Source organism: Tenrec ecaudatus, chromosome X (genome assembly GCF_050624435.1).
Source record: "Tenrec ecaudatus isolate mTenEca1 chromosome X, mTenEca1.hap1, whole genome shotgun sequence".
NCBI lineage: Eukaryota > Metazoa > Chordata > Mammalia > Afrosoricida > Tenrecidae > Tenrec > Tenrec ecaudatus.
In genome coordinates, this window is record NC_134548.1 from 167,288,284 (window position 1) to 167,310,247 (window position 21,964).

Here is a 21,964-nt window from a genome sequence, read left to right on the forward strand (position 1 = left end):
GACAGGGCTCTCTAGGGAGCTCATTTCTAGTATCCCGCTAATCCCAACACCATGACATCAAGGAAAAGCCACAAGGAATGCTTGTTAAATACAACCCAAGGATGGTGACCCCCCAGGGAAGTGGGAGGAGGCGGTCTCCAAGAACGAACAAGGTTGGGAGAAAATGGGAAATGTGCAAGTTTTTGTTTGAAAAGGATATCTGGTACTGGCCATGCCCCCTCAGCACCCAGGGGAGACACGAAGCAAAAGAATTCCCATCTCTCAGAAGACAGTCCTCAAGCCTGGGATCGCCTCCCTGCGAGGTTTCCAAAGGACAGCTCCCAGAGTCCCCTTGGAGCCACAACTTTGATAATTGAGCCATAGGGCAGCTTTACCCCACAACGCCAAGCTGTGCAAAGTATGCCCAAAGAGCATCACCTTGGTGACCACGGGGCTGGTGAGAGGTCTAAGGGCGCCACCCTCTCCAGCCTGCACAGCGGAGCCTGATGAGAGTCCCCCGACACTGAGAAATGCAAATGTCGGGCAAGCCAACAAGCCACTTATCTGAGTGCTGTCAATCCTAACCTATGCAGGTGTTTCAAATCCCTCTGGGGAGCAGCTCAGAGGTGGCCAAGAATAAAAGGGTGGGATGTCTGTGGCAGTAGCCGAGCCTTGGCACCCATTTGGAAACTGTCAGGTCCCAGGAGAAGACCTTCTGGTACACAAGGAGAGAGCTCTCTATCCTACAAAGGTACAGACACACCACCAGAGGAGCAGGTGCCAATTCAGAATGGGCACCCCCAGAGCAGCTAGGGGTGCCCTCTGCCCCCAGGAGGAAAGGTGAGGGGCTTCAAGAGAACGGTGAGAATCTGGGCAGTCAGAGCATTCAAGGGGATGGCACTGCACAAGGGAGGCTGGCAGCATGGTGATGGCATTGGGCCTTTCACTTTGGCTGTGACTGTCATTTCTTTTCAGTTAAAAGCGACTTCAGGCATATATGACCCTGTGGTGATTTCTGATTCTGTTCACTGAAGGACGCTCGGGTACTTTTATTTTCTGACCGCCACTTCTCTTTCTCACAAAAAGATGCTTAAAATGGATGTCTCAGTCCATAGAAGGGCCTGGCAGGAAAAGGTCACCTGAGAGGTGAGGGTACTTTGTTTCCTCGAATGCGGGGTCTGTGTGTGTGTGTGTGTGTGGGGGGGGGGAGAGGTTCCTCTACCAGCACAGGGGTTTATGGGACTTGTGGAAACATTTCTTCCCTAAGAAACAAAGCACCTCTCTCCAACAGTGCTGTGATCATGCCATGCTCCCCGCCCTCCTCCTCTTCGCTGACAAGGGGCAACTGCACTGGGCAAAATCAGCATGTTCAACCCATGACTGGCAAGCTTCCCAACCACTGAAGAGTACCCTTGAGGTTGCAGGACTCTGTGAAGAAGAGTACACTTCCAGCATGCTGTGTGGACAGCCCCCACAGCACTGCTGGGGCCTGTGCTTGGACCAACTGGGGACTCAGCAGGTGTCTCCAGCCCACGCTTTTTAAGTGGGCATAAAGTTGGCATCATCAAAACATGACACTTGAACCACTGTCAAGTACACCATCAGGGACTTTGAGGCCATTCGCTTTGTTGTGCCAGCATCACCTTCTGAGTCCAGAAGTTTCTTTGCACTCACTCAACAGGTAGTCGGTGCCCCTTCAGCAGTAGTGCCCCATCCGGATTCCTCACTAATCAATGAATGTCTCCAGACACTGGCTCTTTTAGCCCTTCAAGTAGTTCACATATGTAGATCCAGCAGGCAGGAAGGGCTTCTTGCTCTCAGCATACACTTTCTCAGGCGCACCATCAGGGAGTGGCCAAAGTGCGCTATATAGGTCCTTTCATCTGCCTGGGTCCCTTGGGTTCGGCCCACTTTGGAGTCACTATGAAGCTTTATTACTGCTGTGGAAATGCTGCTAGTTCTCTTGGGAACGTGGTGCCTGTTGATACCTGGGCAGGAAAAGGTTTCTCAACGAGGAAAGTCCTCCTGTGGCACAGTGACAGCAAGGGAAGGTTGTCTGTTAGGGGAAGGGGAGGCTTAACTAAATCTGCAGTCCTATCTGCAGATGACACTTTGAAGGCATGTGTGTCCCGAGGCTGCTCTGCTGGCAGTGGAGTTTGACTTTGGGCCCTGGCCCTTTTGGGTTGCACATCTCCTTCCCCTATGGGACACACACAACAGTGCAGCTTCTCAGCACTGCCCACAGCAGCAGTACACACTAGGATGCCTGCTTCTGACCCTGTCAGATCTGAAGACTGCGAGCTGGCAACAGGAGCAAACGGGGTGGCCTGAGGCTGTAGGGGATTGAAGTCCATGCCAGATTCACAACTACTCCTACCCCCTCCCCCTCAAAATCTCTGGCCAAGAGGCCATCTAAGATCCTGAAAACTTAAAAGGAGCAGAGCTTTGCCAACAAAAGGGAGATGCCAGGTTAAGTAAAAGCAACCAGTGGCACATCTGCAACTCTCTCCTTTACGGGTACACGGTTGGGAGAAAGGGCTGGCCAGTCTTTCAGGTTACACGAGTTCCCAGATGAACCAGCAATTCCTTCCCTAGACATGATAATACACATCCACACAAGGAGTTGTGCCCTCGTGCACAGTCACATGAACAAGAGTGCAAGAAGCACTGCTCCACACGCTGGTGCGACAAACACTGGGTGGCACTATGTGGAAGAAAGGTCAGCCACACTAAGGGACAAACAGATGCCCCTGTGACTTGTTAATGCCTAAGACAGGCACATGTGCAGCAACTGGCTTTGCTCATTATTCTCAGGGATGGGGAATCACTATGAGTTAGCACTGACTCGATGGCAGGAATTGTTGTTTGCTTGTGGCTATTGGAAAGCATTGGGCTGCTAACCATCAAAGTGCCCCACCCATATAACGAGCCCAAAGAGTAACAGAGAAAGGGAAGGCCAGCATGCCCCCCCCACAGCCCCCATAACCAGCTCAAGGGGTAACAGAGAAAGGGAGGGCCAGCCACTGGGAAGAAAGAAGCCAAGAACTGGCAACAGAAGAAGGGCCCAGAGCTCTCCGAGTCAGCCCCAAGGGGAACAAACAGACACAGTGTGGGAGATGGCCCTGGAGCCTGGTGCCGACCCAGAAGTGCAGGAAACTCACAGTCCACGAAAATGAAACAGAAGATGAACAGGGCAATCTCCCACCTACAGAAACAAGCTATAGACCAAAACATACCATTACCAGATGAATACATCCAAACCAGCCAGAAACAGACCCTGTATCGCTGAAAATCAAATTAGACAAACACAGGAAACATGGATAAAAAGACAAAAGCTAAAGTAATTAGAGGGAAGCTAATAGCATTGGCAGAGAGAGGAAGACAATCCAACATAAGGATCCTGTGTGTCCCGAGCAGAAGCTGTTGTTAAAGGTCTATGAAGAGTGAACACCCTCAGCAGCACCAAGGACAGACACATCATGCTGCTGGGAAAACGTGCACGATTCAAAAGGGGACTCCCATCAACAGGCTCAATCCCCAGGATAAAATCTGGGCTCGGCCTTTACTAGGTGGAGGCGGGGGGGGGGGGGGAACACAGAGATCAGAGACAAAGTTGGAATGCTTGGCAGGGGCTAGAGTCCTAGGAGAAGCTGTTCTGAATAAGGCAGCAATTCTCAACTTGTGGGTCGCGATCCCTTTGGGGGGTTGAACGACCCTTTCACAGGGGTCGCCCAATTCACAACAGTAGCTAAATGACGCTTATGAAGTAGCAACGAAAATGATTTTATGGTTGGGGGGTCACCACAAGAGGAACTGTATTAAAGGTTTGTATCATTAGGAAGGTTGAGAATCACTGGAATAAGGGGCCAGGAAGCAGGTCATGTAGAGGGGCCCAGGCCTAACAAATCTGGCATTTTGCAAGACACATCAGCAAGGGGCAGCATGGTTGATGTGGTTGACGAAGTAGGCAAGAGCCAGGTTACAGGTGGACTTCTGGGCAGCTCAGTGATGTAACCTGCCTTCCACACATTGGACACGGCCATCCACCCCAGGAAAACCCTTCAGAGCAAAATCTAAGGACACGACAAGCACAGGTTGTCATCAATGTTGTGACTGTTGGGGTGGCCTGCTGAGGTGGCCCTGCAGGGCTTGCATTGGCAGAGTGGTCTTGTCCACTGTGTGGAAGCATACAGGGTTTGGGAGGGTGGGCTGAGAGTGAATGGGCGAGGGCAGGAAGACTTGAGGTGCCTCAGACTGTCAGGGGAGAAGGTGGGTATGGAGTAGATACCCGGGCAGAAGGAGTCATGGTGAGTCTCAGTGCTGGCAAAGTTTGGCTGAGCGCTTGGAGTCAAAACTGCCTGGCACAGTCCCCCCTGGGGAAGAAATGGCCAGGGGGAGAGGCTTTGTACTCCCAACAGGCTGGCCCAGGGAAGTCGTGTCTTCGCCATGGTTGAGTAGGCAGACACTGGAGCCTGCTGACTGCACTACACTGCTACCCCAGGCTGCACGGGTAATGTTGTTGGTGATCGGGGCAGTGCCGAGCATGTGCGCAGCATAGAAGGCAGAGGTCTAGGCTGGAGGGTGCTTTGACACAGACATCAGAAGAGGCACGGGAGTGACTGTGGGCAGCTGGGGCAGAAATTAAGATGCAGCAATCTGCTGTCTGTCCAGAGCTTGGAAGGGAGAAAGAGCCAGCAGTGAGCCAGAGGACCAGCAGGTCACTGGCCAAGGCGATTCGATGTAAGCACAGAAATTGCCTCCAGCTGACCCAACAGGCCTAAAGAGGCTGGGCAAAGCCCAAGAGGGCTGGAGTCTAGCAATCCAGGAACACCAGCCCACAGCCTGCTAACACAGCAGCAGTCCCCACAGCCATACCACAGCCAGCACCAGCGCCCTGGCCCCTGGGCTTCAGCTAAGCCTGTCTGTGGGCAGCAGGTGTGTTGGAGCGGTAGCACGAGGAATAGGAGCTGGTCATAGACTATCAAAACTCCCCCCTACTCCACCCTAGCCCCCTCTTGTTACCTGACCCCCCCTCACCCACTTACAACAAGTGAAGACTCCACTATTTGGCAACAAGAATGCCCGAAGTGCAGGGTGTCACCTTGGCAGGGTCAAATTTTCAGTGGCTTAGCAGCGATGCAATGAGGTAATCTGGCAATTATATAATGATGTAGTCACTTTCAATTTTATGATCTGATATGGTTATCCTCCATTTTCTCCTAATGTTCATTTTTTTCATGAAAACCTGATCTTCCTATAACCTAACCTTGTCCCTGAGTGAAAAGTAGGTGGGCTCAACTCCATCCTGGTAACAAACTGCCACGGACAGCCTATGAAGGAGTGGGTGTAGCTGTGTGCCAATAAAACTTTATGTACAAACACAGGCAGCAGGCTAGATATCGTCTGCCAACTCCTTAATAGATAGGGAAGTATTTCCTAAACTCAGAAGGGGGAAGGGTGTAGATGGGAGGGGCAATTGAAGTCATTGTGTAGACAACAGGAAGTGGGGGTCCTAGGAGGGCATGTTTGAAATAAAAGCAAAGTGCCATTTTCAGAAAGAGGACAAGGCAATTTTGTGGAGCAGGCTGAGCACAGAGTGGAGGCAGCAAGGCAGTGGAAAGGGTCAAAGACTCAGACATGAGCATGAGGAGCTGAGAGGAAGGGAGGATTTATTGAAGATGGAAAAGTTGAATGCATGCTATTATGGTGCTGGGAATGAGTCATAAAGGAAAGAAAACTTGGAGTCTGAGCTCGAGGGAGCATAGAGTCGTCATAGATCATGCCAGCTGGAAGGACAGGAAGTTCTTGTCATCGACTGAGATGTCTGAATTCTAGCTCTGTGGGTGGAGTAGTCTCAAGTGATGACAAAGCCCAGGGTGTGACCATGGGAGTGGGTGGCTGAGACCACTGGAGCAAAGGACTCAGGGAGATGGGGAGCCAGGAGTGTTTATTGGGATAGAAGGGACAGGGAGAGAGAAGGGGTATGTATGGGCCTATGCAGTGCCATGAACAGCTTTTAAATGGACTTGCTCACCAAGGTCTTGTAACTTTTACCAAATGACTGGGTGGGACTATACAATAAGGTATAGGGAACCCTGAAGAGGGATTGGCCAGTTTTCCCACCCTACTGAAAGCTTAAAATGAGCCATCCTAGAGGTGGTGGTGGTGTGTATGTAAATCTCACTACTACCAAGAGGAGGTGACAGGATTGAGGCATGTCTTTTGGACCTGGGTTCCCTATGCCGACAACCTCCTGGGCAGAGCGCTGGTACTGTCACACCACAGAAAGTGGAAGATCGCAATAGGAACTGCTGTAGCAGGACCAGAAGGCTGGTGGTACGATGGTGCACTGGGCTTCCTGGCATCAGGAACAAGATGGTTACAGTGGGTGTGCCAACCCACAAAGCAAGAACACTAAGCAAGTACCCTTGGGAAGTAAGTTTCCTGGCAAAATGGGATGCCTTCAGGTGCTCATCAACAGACTTAAGCTTGCCAACCCACAGATCCATGGAGCAAGAGATGGGCGCTTTTAGGTGGAGGCTTACTAGCAGAGCAGGGTAACCCTGGGCCCAAGAGGCTCAACTGGCCAAGGAACAAGGATCAGGGAGAGGCTTGTTTGTGTTCAAGGCTGAGAAGCTGCCCTGACCAAAGAACTGTGTCCCAAGTCGTTCCTGATCCTGTTTTGCAATCCTTTCCCTAATAAGGTATTACCATTGGCTGTGAGTTCTGTGTGGCCAAAGCAAGGAATTAGTTGAGCCCTGTAAAGAAGTAGAGTGCCATGGAAGGGACGGCCGCGTTCAGGAACTGATATAAAGGTTAGGAAGAGAAGGCTGGAATAACCTGCACACTGTTCACATAAAAATATGGTACATCCAGGGCAAAAGGACACAAAATGAATGCGAATGAAAAGAGGGAAAACAGTCACCAGGTTGGGCAGGGGAATTAAGACAAAAGCAGTGCTGCTTACAAAGAGGGTCGCTTCCAAAGATCACAAAGCCTGATTACCAGGACAAGAGCACCAGTAAACGGCTGCAAATGAAACAGAGAGACTGACAAGCCCTGCTCGCCGGCCAGTAGTGCGTCCAGTAGACAAAACTGCAAAATAACAGTCTGGTCACTCCCCGATGATTGCTCAAGGCTACATACACTGGCCACAAATCGCAGACCAAACCTCAAAGCCCTTCTCCACAGACCAAATTCTCCAACCACTGGGCATTTTAGTTAGAATGTGATGCATTGATTTTATATTGTTATATAACCAGGAAAAACTACTAATGCAGGCTAGAGGGTAGACCAGTGCTAACGTGGGTGAAAAGACAATTTACAGTAAGCTGGAGGTTAGGGCAAAAAGGATGGAGGCATGAGGGACCCTGCGAGGTTTGTCAGAGTTAAAGCAACCGAGGTCACCTTCTTAAAGGCCTAATCCTGCAATCATGGGGCTAGACGAGTAGAGGCTGATCAGGGCTGGGAGGGAGAGTGCAAGATTCCGAAGTGTAGAGGGATTTGTTAGAGATCTGTGTGTATTTACTATTGCTGCAGATATAGCATGAATGTGGTGGGGCACACAGAGGACAAAGGTATGAAACACACCCAAACACGCAGAGGAACGTGTCACTGGGTCTGTGGGCTTAGGACTATAGTCTCAGAGAACGGACAGCTTGGTTTTAGGGACACTAAGGCCAACTGTCCATAAATGACAATGTCCTACTTTTGTGACTAGCAACTGGGATGTCAACAGCTCACGAGCAGCCATCAAATGTGGAACTATTGGTTTCTGTCTTCAGAAAAGAGGAGCGACAAAATCCAAAGACACATGGAAACCATGAATCCAGTGAGTGAATGGACCATGCGAACCTCAGCCTCCATATCCCTGAGAGAACCAGATGGCGCCTGGCTCCCACTACCAGCTGCTCTGAAAGGGATCTCATGGTGTCAGAAAGTCCTGGAGAGGGTGGGAGAAAAGTGAAAGTGATCTGCTCCGTAAATCTCCACCGAAAAACCACAACTTCCCCCCACCCAAAGAAAAACAAAATCAATGTGTTTGGAAAAAGGGGCGGGAGGGGACCTAATATGTTGTTGAAAGCAGAATCACAGAGAAAGTTAAACAACCTTTACAACTGAGTTACAGCTAGCTACATATACGAATTTGTCGGGTTTCAGGTGCACAATACCCAAAGACTGACCTTAAATGCTTACATTTGAGCCAGGGCCTACGGCCGCAGGCTCCAACAGGGTGACAACAGTGAGGATGGTGCAGGACCAGGCAGTGCTTCATTCTGGAAAAGCACCTAACTTCATACAACAAATGGAAAGAAAGTTGGTTAAAAAAAGCAATGAGCTAGGATTATGTTTAAAGATGTTACAAAAGCATCACAAAGAAAGTACTGCAAGAAAAGTACAAGAAATAATCAAGATAAACCAGAAATGAATGAACGAGAGTAGCCAGCTCATGGGAAGACTAAATCGTGGCCAATTTCTGGCAGCCGATGATGGAAAGGGAGAAGGTGGCACAGGCAGAGACCCAAGCCACAAATTAACCACAGAGGAGAAAGACGGTAACGCAAGCAACCAAGGCGCCCATCAACAGAGGGTCTGAGCCGGAATGGTCAACGGTCCCAAGTTGGCTCACCTACATGAAGATAACAAGGTCACGAGGGGTCTTCACAGAGGGGTCTGGTGGTTGGACAGTAGTGTGGGGAGCAGACTGCGGGCGCCTCCAACCATTGGGTGCACGAGGCTGGTCCTTTCCTGCTTCAATCTCTCCTAACTTGGAAAATGGCACGCCTTTCATCTTTGTGGCTTTATTTGCACCTCTTTGATGACCTTTCGTATCTTCACTAGCCATCTGGATCTCCCTTTAAGATTTCCTGCTTATATTCTTTGTTCAGCAGTGGTGACCGAACAAGTTAAGTTCGTAATAGTCAGCAGTTTTGCATTCCAGCCTAGATTGAGAGGGAAACTGAAAACTCGGACCACCTGCACTCATAAGATTTTCTCCAGAACCAGCCTTGGATAAAAGCATTCCCACGCTCCTGCAGAAACCTGAAGCCCAGAGGGAGCCCTGGATGGGAGCCTACAGCCTACCAGAGTTTCTGACCCAGACATCGTCCTCCTCTTCCCAGGCCCAGGAAGCTACCCCAAGCAGTCATGCCCTCAACAGACAGCTGCCAAGCAGTCTCCATGTGCCCAGCACAGTGGCTGGACTGAGGTTTTCTTTCCTGAAGCACCCAGAGTGGCAACCAGTAAAGCTTAGACTGTGCCACATTCCCAAAGTAGTCCCAATCACGGAACACTCATATCTTGACATACATTCTCATTTAATGCTCAGCAACAGCCAAAGCAGCAGTTCCTGGCAGACGGCAATGAGGACGCCTTGGCTCAGCCCCTCCACTCTAGAGCCTGCTGTGACTGAAGGTTTGTCCATGGCCCACACCTGGGTAGCTGGTCTAAGTCCTGGAAACCAATGGTGCCACCGTCCATCAAAATGCAATTTCCTGGCAGTAGATCTGAAAAGGGGGGGAAAAGACTAGAGAATTAGGCTCAGAAATGCAGCAACACAACAGGAAACATAGCCAAGGGGACAGCAAAATGGCTGTCTGGCTGGACACTCACTCAGGTGGCCATTAGTGTCCAGTCACTACTGCTAGCTTACTGTCTCTATTCTCATCATTGAGCCCTCACTCCAAGTGCTCAATGGCTGGGCCAGCATCCCACCTCCCATAGCAGGAGCCTGAGCTCACTAGAGCACACTGTATTTTCCAGCCTCCAAGGAAGGCTTAAAAACCTGCAATATGTAGATGAGACAACCTTGAAGCACTTGCAGATGAAGATCAAGGACTATAGCCTTCAATCTGTATTACAACTCAACATGAAGAAACAAAAATCCCCACAACTGGGCCCATAGGTCATATCATGATAAACGTAAGAATGGAGTTGTCAACTATTTTGTCTTGCATGTATCCATAATCAATGCTCATGGAATCAGCAGTCAAGAACCAAATGACACAGTGGATTGGGTACATCTGCTGCATAAACCTCTTTATAGAGTATTGAAGAGTAAGCATGTTACTTTGAAGGCTAAGATGTGCCACACCCAAGCTGTGGGTGTTTTCCATTGTGAAATTTCGCCATGAAATCAGGAAGACCAGTGAAGAATCAGTGCATTTGAATGATGGGGCTGGCAAAGGATATTGAACGTACCATGCACTGCTAAAAGCACAGCAACTCTTGTCTTCAAAGTAGTATGGCCAGAGTGCTGCTTAGAGGCAAGGATGGCGAGAGTTTGTTTCATGTTGTCAGGAGAGACCAGTCCTCACAAGAAGGAAATCATTCTTGGAAAAGGAGGACAGTACAAAAGAGGAAGGCCCTTGACAAGCTGGATCGACACTGGCTGCAATATTGGACGCAAACATTAGCGCAATCGTGAAGTTGGTGAACAATTGTGAAGATGGCTCAGGATCAGGCAGTGTTTTTGTTCTGTTGCGCACAGTTGTTACCAACTAGACAGGTACCTATCAACAAAAAACTGAGGCAGGTGACAACCATTGTGGCAAAGGATGTCATTTGCTCAGTCTTCACTCCCGTTGCTCTTGCCTCTGAGGTATTGAGGCCGTTTGTCTCCCAGAACAAGGACTTGTTGAATGGGCCAGGAAGGCTGGGCTAGCAAAGTGCCCGCCTGCTTACCTACCCCTCCTTTGAAGATGATGGAGTAAGAGAAGTGCCACGGGTCTTAAATGGTTATGGGCCACGGCAGCATCCACGGACAGCTACCTCAAGTTGTCATGTTGTGCAGGAAAGAACAATGTGCTTGTGATTTACTTCCTACAGTTTAATTTTGCTGCTGCGGTGAATATACACAGCACAACATAAACCAATCGGACTTCTCCCTGTGTCATTTAGTTAAATCGATGACATTCTTTGACTGAGTTATTCCTCCCATTAACATCTGCTCCATGCTTCATAAGGTTCCTGGTCTTATCCTCTGAGCCGCTGTTCTCAGTTGGAGCACAATGTTCAAGGCTGATTTTTTAAAAGTTGTTCATAGAGGCAACTAGCCACACTCTCTACAGCCTCCTTCTGTTCCTAACTCCCCTCCTCTGTTGGTTCCATCAGGCCAACAGAGACAAGTTCCTGGACCTTAGCTGGCTACGTGTAAGCTTTTGAGGCCCCTGGAGGTAGGCAGCAGAAGCAAAGCACTAAACATGTGGTTCAACCAGGAAACTGGGCTGCCCCATGTAACCACAGCCCTGAACCTCAACTCCCAAGGGGTTTGCTTGGACCAAAGCCACCTCACTGTCCCCTCTGTTCTTGTTGTAAAGGTATCTACCACACAACTTTCATTCATCCCACACTCTCCAAGTCTACAGCTCATTAACAGTGGCTACAGTATCAGCTGGGCTTTCTTTAAGTGGAAGCTAGGGTCCACCTGCCACTCCAGGGAAGATTCCTCTACAAACACAAGTGTCCATGATGGAGGCCCTGTGAGGGTTACGCACAACATGGCCTCTCACCGAACGACCTATCACAATCACTGTATTGAACTAAAGCTGCTGAAAAATGACACTATCCTGAAATTCTCTCATGGAGTTCCAATCGCTAAGAAAACAGCCTTGAAGTGGTTATAAACGAATGCAAAAGATAAAAAAATCCAGATAATTCAGACTACACTGACTATATATAACACACACACACCTTCTATGCAATAAGCTATTATTTTAAAAACACACCTTATTATAGAAACAAAACTTCTCATAAATGATTTAGCCAACACACCACCTCTTACAATAGCAGAGGAAGAGCCATTTCTTTTATGGTTGTAGGTGTCATAACCTGCACAGAGCAAAAGTCCAACTTTATTTGCACTGCTGGGGCTCAGAATGTTTGATTAATCAGGCCTGGAAAATGCTCTCCCCTAAACTCTAAATACCAGTGGACTGGGTTTGAAGGGTCCCCCCAAAAAACCACGTCCTTCTCAGAACCTCAGAATGGGGCCTTATTGAGAAATAGAGTTGATGCAGATGTCATCAATTAACCTGAGGCCATATTGGAGCAGAGTGAGAATATACGTTAACATGACTGGTGTCCGTAGTAGGGGTGGGGAATGTCTGGCCTAAGGGCTGAATAAGACCCTTGAAATCATTAATAGTAGTTAACATCACGCTTCACCAAAGAGAAGCAGTTCTAGCTGCAGGGGCAGTGAATTCTTTAATGTGGTTCTTCTAGGCAACATCTCAAACTCCCATCAAACCTCCTTTCCCTGCATGGGTCTGGGAAGAAGGTGGGAGAAGATACTAAAAGAATTCATTCACCTGTGAGCAATCTTCATCAGGATTCCCTGGAGTGACATCCTGCTGTGTATAAAATAAGCCTTTTGCTAAGCAGCAGGAGGCGGGATCTCATTACTGGCAAGAGCCAGGAGTGAGCACGCCCTCTGGACCAGAGATCCCTGCAGTGAATCTCCTGGATCCAGAAGACAGCTAGGACAACAGAGGAGCAGTCACAAAACCACCAGCCAGAGCATGTAACAGTGATGGACTTCCCAACCCACAGAGCAAGGAAAGCTGAGTGCTTTGGGGTAAGAGACTGACTTGTGGAGTCGGGTGCCTCTGGGCGCTTAATTGGTGAGCTAAGTTTGCTGACTCAGAAGAGCTTGAGCTGAATTGCTTTTGGGTTGAGGCTTACAGTGGAGTGGTATGTCCCTTTGGGCATCCATTAGCAGACCCGAAAGAATTGTGTAACATGTCCGATGAACAACTATATCTTGAGCATTCTTCACTTGCATCACAACCTGTCAACTTCCTTCATAAACCTTTTAAGCCTGAATATTGTCTGTGAGGTCTGTGTAGCCAGTGCAATGGACATTAGAACCTAGAAATCAAGTAGAGAATACCAATAAAGATAACTCACCAGCCATCACATTAGGAGTGAATAAAATGACCAAATATAGCAGGCTAATTTTTAAGTTGTTCATTTTGTATGGCCTGTAAATGATGTCATAAATATCCAAATAGCCCTGGGCAAAAAGAGGTTCTCCACTCTTGCCTTCTAGGAAAGAGCCATGCATACCGAGACCAAAGTGATGTGCCTACAAGCTCAGGACAAGGAATGTCAGAAGCTGTGAAGAGCCTGCAACAGTCCCCATCCCCCCACCAAATCTTCTGGAGGGTGGCCGGATTCACAACTTGCTTGTGGACAGCTGCCCTCCAGGTCCAGGGCAGAGTAAGCTTTCATTGTTTTAGGCTGCCCAGTATGTGGACTTTTGTTCCAGCAGCCCAGAACCTAAGAGGCCCAGCCAAACAACCCCAGGCTGCACAGGTGCTCTGGCCAGATACCAGGAAGAGCAGTGGTCTTTTACACTAATCATAGAGACCCCAGGCCCCCACCTCCAGGCCCTACTAGGAGAGATTGCACCTGAGCAGTCAATGTGGACTCGAAGCTTCTGACTCATTAGGGAAAACGCAGTCCCACCCACTGGCCAGGAGGGCACAAAGAGGGCATGGCAATCTCTTGGGACTGAAGTTGGGGTGGGTACAAGTAGCCTCTTAGACATAGTTGCTCCTTATCTAACCTCACCAAGATCACCCTCGCTGGCACTCTAGGCAACCCAGCTGGTGGCATCAACCTAATGTGAAGCCCCAGTTGCCCATGCCCCCCTCCCCCAGGAGGCTTTGCCAGCGCTGCTAAACAGGACACTCAAACTCCACTCTTCCCTCGGGCTCTGACTCTGGACTGGAACCCCCACCAACCCCAGGTCTTCAGGCCAATGAGAGGCTAGGGCACAATAGCAGACTGGGCTGTGCCTATTTATCCTGGCAGGGCGCTCAACTGATAAGTGAAAGGTGAAGAATTCAAACCCATCAGCCACTCAGTGGAGAAAGCTGTGGCAGTCTGCAGGGCAGTTCTACCCTGTCACATGGGATCTGAGTCAGAATCAACTTGATGTCAATGAATTTTGGATCAACCACACAATCCCAGGGCAAGGTTTCATGAGTGAACTCATTGATTGGTTACATATGCAGGATTCAGGTGTCAGAGGTTATGGTAGAGGAAGAAGCCCAAAAGGCTGTGGCCTCTTGGCAGGCACTTGGATGATTTATTTTTTTTCCCAGGGGTGGGGTAGGGGTGGGAAAGCATATGTGCACAAGAGTGCCCAGACAAAGGGGCAATGGAGGTCAGAGAGGGAAGAGTTGAAGGAGACCCAAGAGGAGGGACCACGTGGTTACCTGGAGGGCAAGGCCCGGGCTGAGCATAGCTGCAGTGTCTAGGGAGGCAGTGGGTGAGTGGATGACGGGAGTGTGTGTGGGCAGTGATTAGAGCCAGTGAAGCAGAAAAAAGACTCAGGGTGGAGTAGGAAGCACCATGCCTTTGCCACCTACCCCACAAGGCCAGAAAAGGGAACCACCACCACCAGCAGCAGCGGGGTAGGGGCTGTTTTAATCAAATTCCTAGATGTTGGGAGCAGTGGAGGATGTGCTAATAATTGAATCGAGGCAGAGTGAACTATTGTGTACTTGTGAGATCCCCAATGGAGCTCCTCGGTCAGATGAGACCAGGGCCTGCAGTACCTATAACTCTCCTAAGTTCCTAACCCAGACTGCTTTCAAATGGCAGATGCTAAAACCCAACTTGCTGCCTTCGAGTCCACCTGGACTCGCAGTGATTCTATAGGATAGGCTAGAACTGCGCCTAGTTTCTGAGACGAATTCTTTACAGGAGTAGAAAGCCTTCTCTTTTCTCTGAGCAGCTGGTAGTTTCAAACTGCAATCTTGCAGTTAGAAGCCTAACTTATAACCACGCCACCATCAGAAGGGAGATCTAAGACTAAAGTGGAGCAATTGGAAATGGTTGTACCTGGAGACACCTAATGACACAGTCCCTCAGGATTTGAAATCAGGATCCTCTGTGCCAAGTTCTGATGTAGCTGCCTGCCATGCCTGGCATCTGAGGGTCCACCGTGGGAGGGCCAGCACAGATCTCCCTGTGGGAGAAGACCAGTCCAAGCCCCGCCTGGGCAGAGAAGCAGCAATGCTGAGAGTAAGTCCAGTCCCGAGGGGACAGCTATTCTAGAAGCTGACCCAACCATGAAACACTTCCAGAAGATACCAACAAGAATTTGGTACTGAAAACTGGGGTTGTGTGCATGGCACTGCCTGTAACAACAAAAGACCAGAGGGAGCATGGCACCACGGTCTTGGTGTGAGTGCCGGGCTACAGGAAGTGAACACCAGCCCATGCCAGATATGGTTTCAAATCTACAGTAGGCGATGACCTGTGTAAGACAGCCAGGGCATAAGGATACTCCCTTTCCAAAATGCCTGAACTTCAGAAGGATGAACAAGCCAAGAACCCAAAGGAATCCCTCTAAGGGGTAGAAGAGCTGGGAGCCAGGAATGGAGGGGGCAACTTCTCTCTGTGTACATGCCTGCTTCTACACAGGTTTTACAGCCTCAGGACTCTGAAATTGGGAAACAGGTGACCCACCACCAACTACACAATCAAGTCAACAACCATAACCAAAAGCACTGTTTCAAGGGATACCCCCCAAGATGGAATAAAATATCTCAAGCATACAACTTGTAAAGAACTGTTCAAAGAGTACCCATATACTTACCATTTAGATGGTCAGCCATTTGCTAGATTTTAATCACACTTCACTTATCCACCCATTAGTCCTTTTAAATTCATTTCCAAGTTCAGACAATACACTTGACCTGAACAAGCTATTCTGTGCATCATTAGAGTCAAGATATACTGACCTACCATCACTGAGTGGATTCTGGCTTATAGCGTTTGAGGCTTAACTCTCAGGGAACAGCTAGCCTCACCTTTCCCTCTTAAGAGCAGCTGGTGTGTTTGAAATGTCAACTTTGCAGTTAGTAGTCGAATGCTAGTCAAGTACGCCACACACACAAAACTTTACAGGCGCAGAAAGCATTATCTTTCTCATGCAGTGGCTAGGGTTTTGAACTGCTGACTTTATGGTTAGCAGCCCAATCTGTAGCCCACGATCTCACCATAGCTCCTTAACAAATTCTATTTACTTCCATAGGCAAAATTTACAGTGAAATGCAGACTTGACAGTGAATTTGGTAAGCTTTATCATGTGCATGAGTAGAACCCAACTACCACCTAAGGTTCCTCCTGTGAACAGTCTGTGCAGTCAGACCTGCTTCACAGGCTCAATGAGAGCTAGTGGGTCAGCTTTCAGTCTGGGGTTCTTGGTAGGTGTGCAGTGGTAGCAAGGATCCCTGGTGGCACAATGGCCTAGCCATAGGAGAGCAAACCACAAAGTTGGTGGTTCAAAACCTACCAGTGGGATTCTGTAGGAAAAAAGATGCCTTGGAAACTCTATAGACAGGGTCACTATGAGTCTGAATTGCCTAAGAGCAGGTCAGGTAGGGGTATCAAGAATCTTGGTGAACATGAGTACAAGGAAAAAGACGTGTCCTGCAACTCTTATGAATGTGCGCGAACTATTGAAATGAATACTATATGAACTATATGTTGGTGAAACAGTTAGAAATCATTTTTGGGGGAAAAAGCCCTTAATCATTGGCTGCTTATAAAAACACGGGCAGTTCAAGTTCCCCCTCCCCGCTAGCTCCTCCTTAGGAGAACAATGTGGCAGCTGCCTTCCCTAAGGGTGACAGCCTTAGACACCACGTGGGGCAGTGGAACTCTGTCCGAGTTGTCATAAGCCAGAATTTTGACTAGAAGGCAACGAGTTTGTATTGGGATTGTGTGTGTGTGTGTGCTGGTTTCTTGTGGCTTTATTTTGAATTTCTCTTGACTACCATGCTGAGCACTTTTTTGGGTGCATACACTGTTTATTTACATACCTTCCTTTGTGAAACATCAAACTCTTCCCCTCATTTTAAGATGATTACTGATTTGTGTGCATTCTTTATTCTGGCTACAAGTTTCTCGTTACATACATGATTTTATATTTCTTTTAACTCCTATTTTCACTTTTTAGTAGTATCTTTTAAACAGATAAGGACCCTTGGTGGCATCCTAAATTAAGTGTTAGGCTGCTACCCAAAGGGTTTTGGGTTCAAACTCCCTACCGGCTAGCTGCTCCTCAGGAGAAAGTTGAGGCAGGGTGTTTCTGCCAAGCTTTACGGCTTAAGAAACTGGAAGGAGGCAAGGTCTCCCCTTTCCTCTCAGATCATAACGAGTTAGAATAGACTAAACAGTGGGTTTCCTATGGTTTTTGAAGAGCCAAATTTTAATAAAGTCCAACGGATCCAATGCCACTGGTTTTCTGTATTCTCCAAACACTTTTCCCATCTCTGGAAGGCAACAGCCTTCTAGGTTGTCTTCTAAATCAGCAGTCCGCAACCTGTGAGTCACAACCCCTTTGGGGGTCGAACGACCCCTTCACAGGGGTCGCCTAAGACCATAGAAAACATATATATTTCATAACATAATTACATATTGCTTTGTGATGAATCACTATGCTTTATGTTTAATTATGTTCAATTTGTAACAATGAAAATACATCCTTGCATATCGGATATTTACATTATAATTCATAACAGTAGCAAAATGACAGTGATGAAGTAGCAACGAAAATCCTTTTATGGTTGGGAGGGGTCACCACAACATGAGGAACTGCATTAAAGTGTCGTAACATTAGGAAGCTTGAGAACCACTGCTAAATATTTTAGGATTAACATTTAGGCTGATGATTCATCTTGAATGAACCTTTTATGGATGGTGTGAGGCAGGGTCAAGGTTGACTATTTTCTGGTCTGGACAGCTAGTTGCTCTAGCACCAGATGCTCCAAAGCCATTCTTCTTCCCATTCATTAGACTGGGGCCTCAAAGACCATATAAAATGCAAATGGTCTTGTTCTGGGTTCCTTATCCCACTCCCTCACTGGTAGGTGGCTAACTTTACACCAGTACTGTATAGTTTAGATTACTATAGATTTACTGTTAAGTTGAAAGCAGGTAATATGTCCTTCAATTAGCTATTCTCTATATAATTGGCTTAACTTGCTATTAGTAAGGTTTGTTTTCATGGTCATAAGGAACATTGGTCTGGAACTTGTTATGTAATGTTTTTCAGGTTTTGGTATCAGGGATGTGCTAGACTCATAAAATGAGCTGTGACGCACCCCTGTCCTCTGTTTTTGAGGATTAGGTAAAATGGGTGTTATTTCTTAAGTACTTGATATAATCTACCAGTAGAGCCACCTAGGCCTTCAGTTTTCTTTGAGGGGAAGTTTTTTGATGATGAATTTGAGCTTTTTATTATTAGATAAAGGGTTATTCACATTTCCCATTAAACATCAGTTTGTTAGAAACTTCTAAAAGCTGTTTTCAAGGAATATATTAATTTTATATAAATTGTTAACTATTGGCATAAAACTGCTCAATACTTCCTTGTAGTCTCTTTAATGTCTAGAGGGATATTTCCTTTTATGCCTGATGTCATTAACTTACTGGATCCCCCCCCCCTTGATCTGATAAATTCAAAAGACCACCATTTGCTGTTGCTAATTTTCTCTATTGTTTCTGCATTTTATTTAATCGATTTATGCTCTTCCTCCTTCCCTCCCCTTATTTACTTTGCTTGTTTTCAAGTTTCTTAAGATGAAACTTTAGATCACTAATTTTTTATCTTTTCTAATAAAAGCATTTGAAGCTATAAATTTCATTGTAAGCAATACTTTTAATACATTCTATAAATCTTGATATGCTATATTTTCATTATTTGAAATACTTTCTCATTTCCCTTGTGTTTTCTTATTTGGCTTATGGATTGTTAGAACTGCATTGCTTAGTTTTCAAATACTATTATGATTTCCAATTTAATTCTATCTGGTCAGAGGACGTCATCTATAGAATTTAAAGCTTCTGAAATATACTGAGCCTTGTTTTATGGCTTAGCAAATGAGATGTGATGGTCTGGTTTACCACTCTATAAATGTAAATGTTGGTGATTTTCAGATTGTCTGTCCTTGCTGAAGTTTTGGAATGTAGAGTTCTGATTGTGGGTTTTTGTCTCTCTAATTTTCTCACACACTTGGAGAGTCTGTAATTAGACACATTTGACTATGACTATCTCCCTGATGTGATGGATTGACCCTTTCATCGTTATGGAACAGTCTTTGTTTGAAAGTCTACCTTTTTTGAAATGAGGAAAGCCACTCTAGCTTTCCTACATTCACTATATGCAAAGCTGTATATCTTTTCCCATCCCTTTATTTCTAATCTAGTTATGCTCCTGGGATAGATTTGTTTTTTTAAATGGCAACTCCGTCTTCCTTGGGTGGAAGGGGACATCAGCGGAATTTTCTGTTCAATGCTCCCACCGTGGCCAGATTGCTTGGCGCCTGCTTCCTGCGCAGGCAGTTAGGAGAACTAGGCTGTTTCTCTGTAGAATTTAGGACTCCTCCCTGGGGGACTCTGCTCTCCAGGATGTCCTCCTCCACTGGATTTCACTCATTCTGATTACTGTGAATTCTGCCCTCTGAATCCTCAGCTCCTGGAACCGGGAGTTTCTGTTTTTGCAGCAGCTCAGATGGACAACAAAAACGATGATGGAGCCCTGTCCTCTGTTCCCTTCTTCCAAGTCCCAGTTTCCTGCCAATGTCCTACCCAGCCAGGGTCCAGCTCCAGCAACTAGATGCAGCTTCCCTTCCAGGGGGCTTCTGAGTAAAAGACAGTGAGCTGCAGAGAAATATGTTAAACTTTGGCGTTTTTATTGTTAGTAATAAGACTGGTCTTGTGATACTGTAAGATAAAGCAAACGAGTTAATATTATGAACCAACATTTTCAGTTTAAGGAGATAGAAAAGTTAAAGAAAAAACCCAGTCATGTTAAATAACAACTAAAAGCATCAATGTTTTCATGCCTTAAAAACAATTAAAAAAAACCCAAACAAACAATTCAATTAACTGTTTAGCGTGTCCATGGAAACACAAGAAATACCTGCTGAAGATGGTCTTTCTTAGATCACAAATCTCAGAACTGCTAAGACTCGGTAATGAGGGTGGGTCAAGAGCCAATATCTGCATTGGACAAATTTGGAATCACTGAAAACATCAAAAAAGAATAGTGGCTGGATCTGAACATAAAACATTCAACAAAGCATCCGGACTCCATACTGCCATGAGAACAAGGAGAACGCACAAGAGTAGCTATTTTGCCACTATTTTAATCAACTATTACAGTAACTTGAGTGCAATAGACTTTCTACACTTGTAAAGTGTGATAGTCTCAGAAATCCACAGGAGACAATTCCACCTTGTCCTACAGCAGTGGTTCTCAACTTGTGGGTTGTGACCCCTTTGGTGGTTCAACGACCCTTTCACAGGAGTCTCCCGATTCATAACAGTAGCAAAATGATAGTGATGAAGTAGCAAGGAAAATCATTTGATGGTTGGGCATGGCCATCATAACATTAGGAACTGTATGAAAGCATCACTGCATGAGGAAGTTTGAGAACCACTATGCTAGAAGCACTGACTCAATGGCAATGAGTATGTGAGTGATTATAGTAAAGTACTACGCCACCAGTCCCAGAAGACGAAATGCCTAATAAAGTAGAGGGCCAGAGAAAAGGAGCCCCTTATGGAGATGGGCTGGCACAGCACAGCAAGCTGTGAGGAAGGTCCAGGAGAGGGTAGTTTTCACTCTGTCACATGTGCGCCTGTTCCAAGTTGGCATCAACTGACCCAGCCCACACTCCCTGTGCTCTGACTTTACAGCGACTATGTTTGCAGGGTGGAGCTGTCTCACAGGGTTTCCCAGACTGTCTGTCATCTTTGTGGAAGCACACTGCCACCACTTTCTACCAAGGAGCAGCTGGTGAGTTCAAACAACCAACTACTCAGCAATTCGCAGCTGAGTGCTTGACAACTGTGCCACCACGACTCCTTACTACCACTACTGGCAAGTTGATCCAACTCACAGTGACTCTAAATAGATAAGAACTTACCCCTGCCTGGCATTTCCAAGACTGTAACTCTCTTAAAAAAATAATTTTATTGGGGGCTCCTACAACTCTTATCACAATCCATCCATCCATACATATATAGTATCAAGCACATTTGTACATTCGTTGCCATCATCATTCTCAAAACATTTGCTTTCTACTTGAGCTCATTTTCCCCCTCCCTCCCTGCACCTCCTCCCTCATGAACCCTTGATAATTTATAAATTATTATTTTGTCATGTCTTACACTATCCAACATCTCCCTTCACCCACTTTTCTGTTGTCCGCCCCCCAGGGAAGGGTTCTATACAGATCCTTGTAATCAGTTCCCCTTTCTACCCCACCTCCCGGTATCACCACTCTCACCACTGGTCCTGAGGGATTCATCTGTCCTAAATTACCTGTGTTTCCAGTTCCTATCTGTACCAGTGTACATTCTCTAGTCCGGCCAGATTAGTAAGGTAGAACTGGGATCATGATAGTGGGGGAGGGAAGGAGGAAGCATTAAAAAACTAGAGGAAAATTCTATGTTTCATCGTTGCTATACTGCACCCTAACTGGCTTCTCTTTCCCCGTGACCCTTCTGTAAGGGGATGTCCAGTTGCTGACAGATGGGCTTTGGGTCTCCATTCCACACTCCCCCCATTCACAATATGATTTTTTGTTTGATGCCTGATACCTGATCCCTTTGACACCTGGTGTGCATCTTTCATGTGGGTTTTGTTGCTTCTGAGCTAGATGGTTGCTTGTTTACCATCAAGCCTTTAAGACCCTAGACCAGACGCTATCTCTTTTGATAGCCGGGCACCATCAGCTTTCTTCATCACATTTGCTTATGCACCCACTTTGTCTTCAGTGATCGTGTCGGGCCAAGACTATACTATAAATCTTTATAGAGAAAGACCACCACATTTTTCTCCCTCAGAGTAGGTGGGAACCACCAGTCTTTCAGTCATCAGCCAAGTGCTTAACCCCCCTGAGCCATCAGGGCTCCTCTTTATGCTGTGAGCCTCAGTGATACAGTAGGTTTCTCATTG

The 21,964-nt window shown here is 47.0% G+C and overlaps 1 protein-coding gene across 1 annotated transcript in view; it reads right to left on the bottom strand.

Moving 5' to 3' along the window:
• Positions 1-21,964, bottom strand: part of MECP2 (methyl-CpG binding protein 2) — a 46,492-nt gene that overhangs the window by 8,993 nt on the left and 15,535 nt on the right. The gene's annotated exons all lie outside the window — the stretch shown is intronic.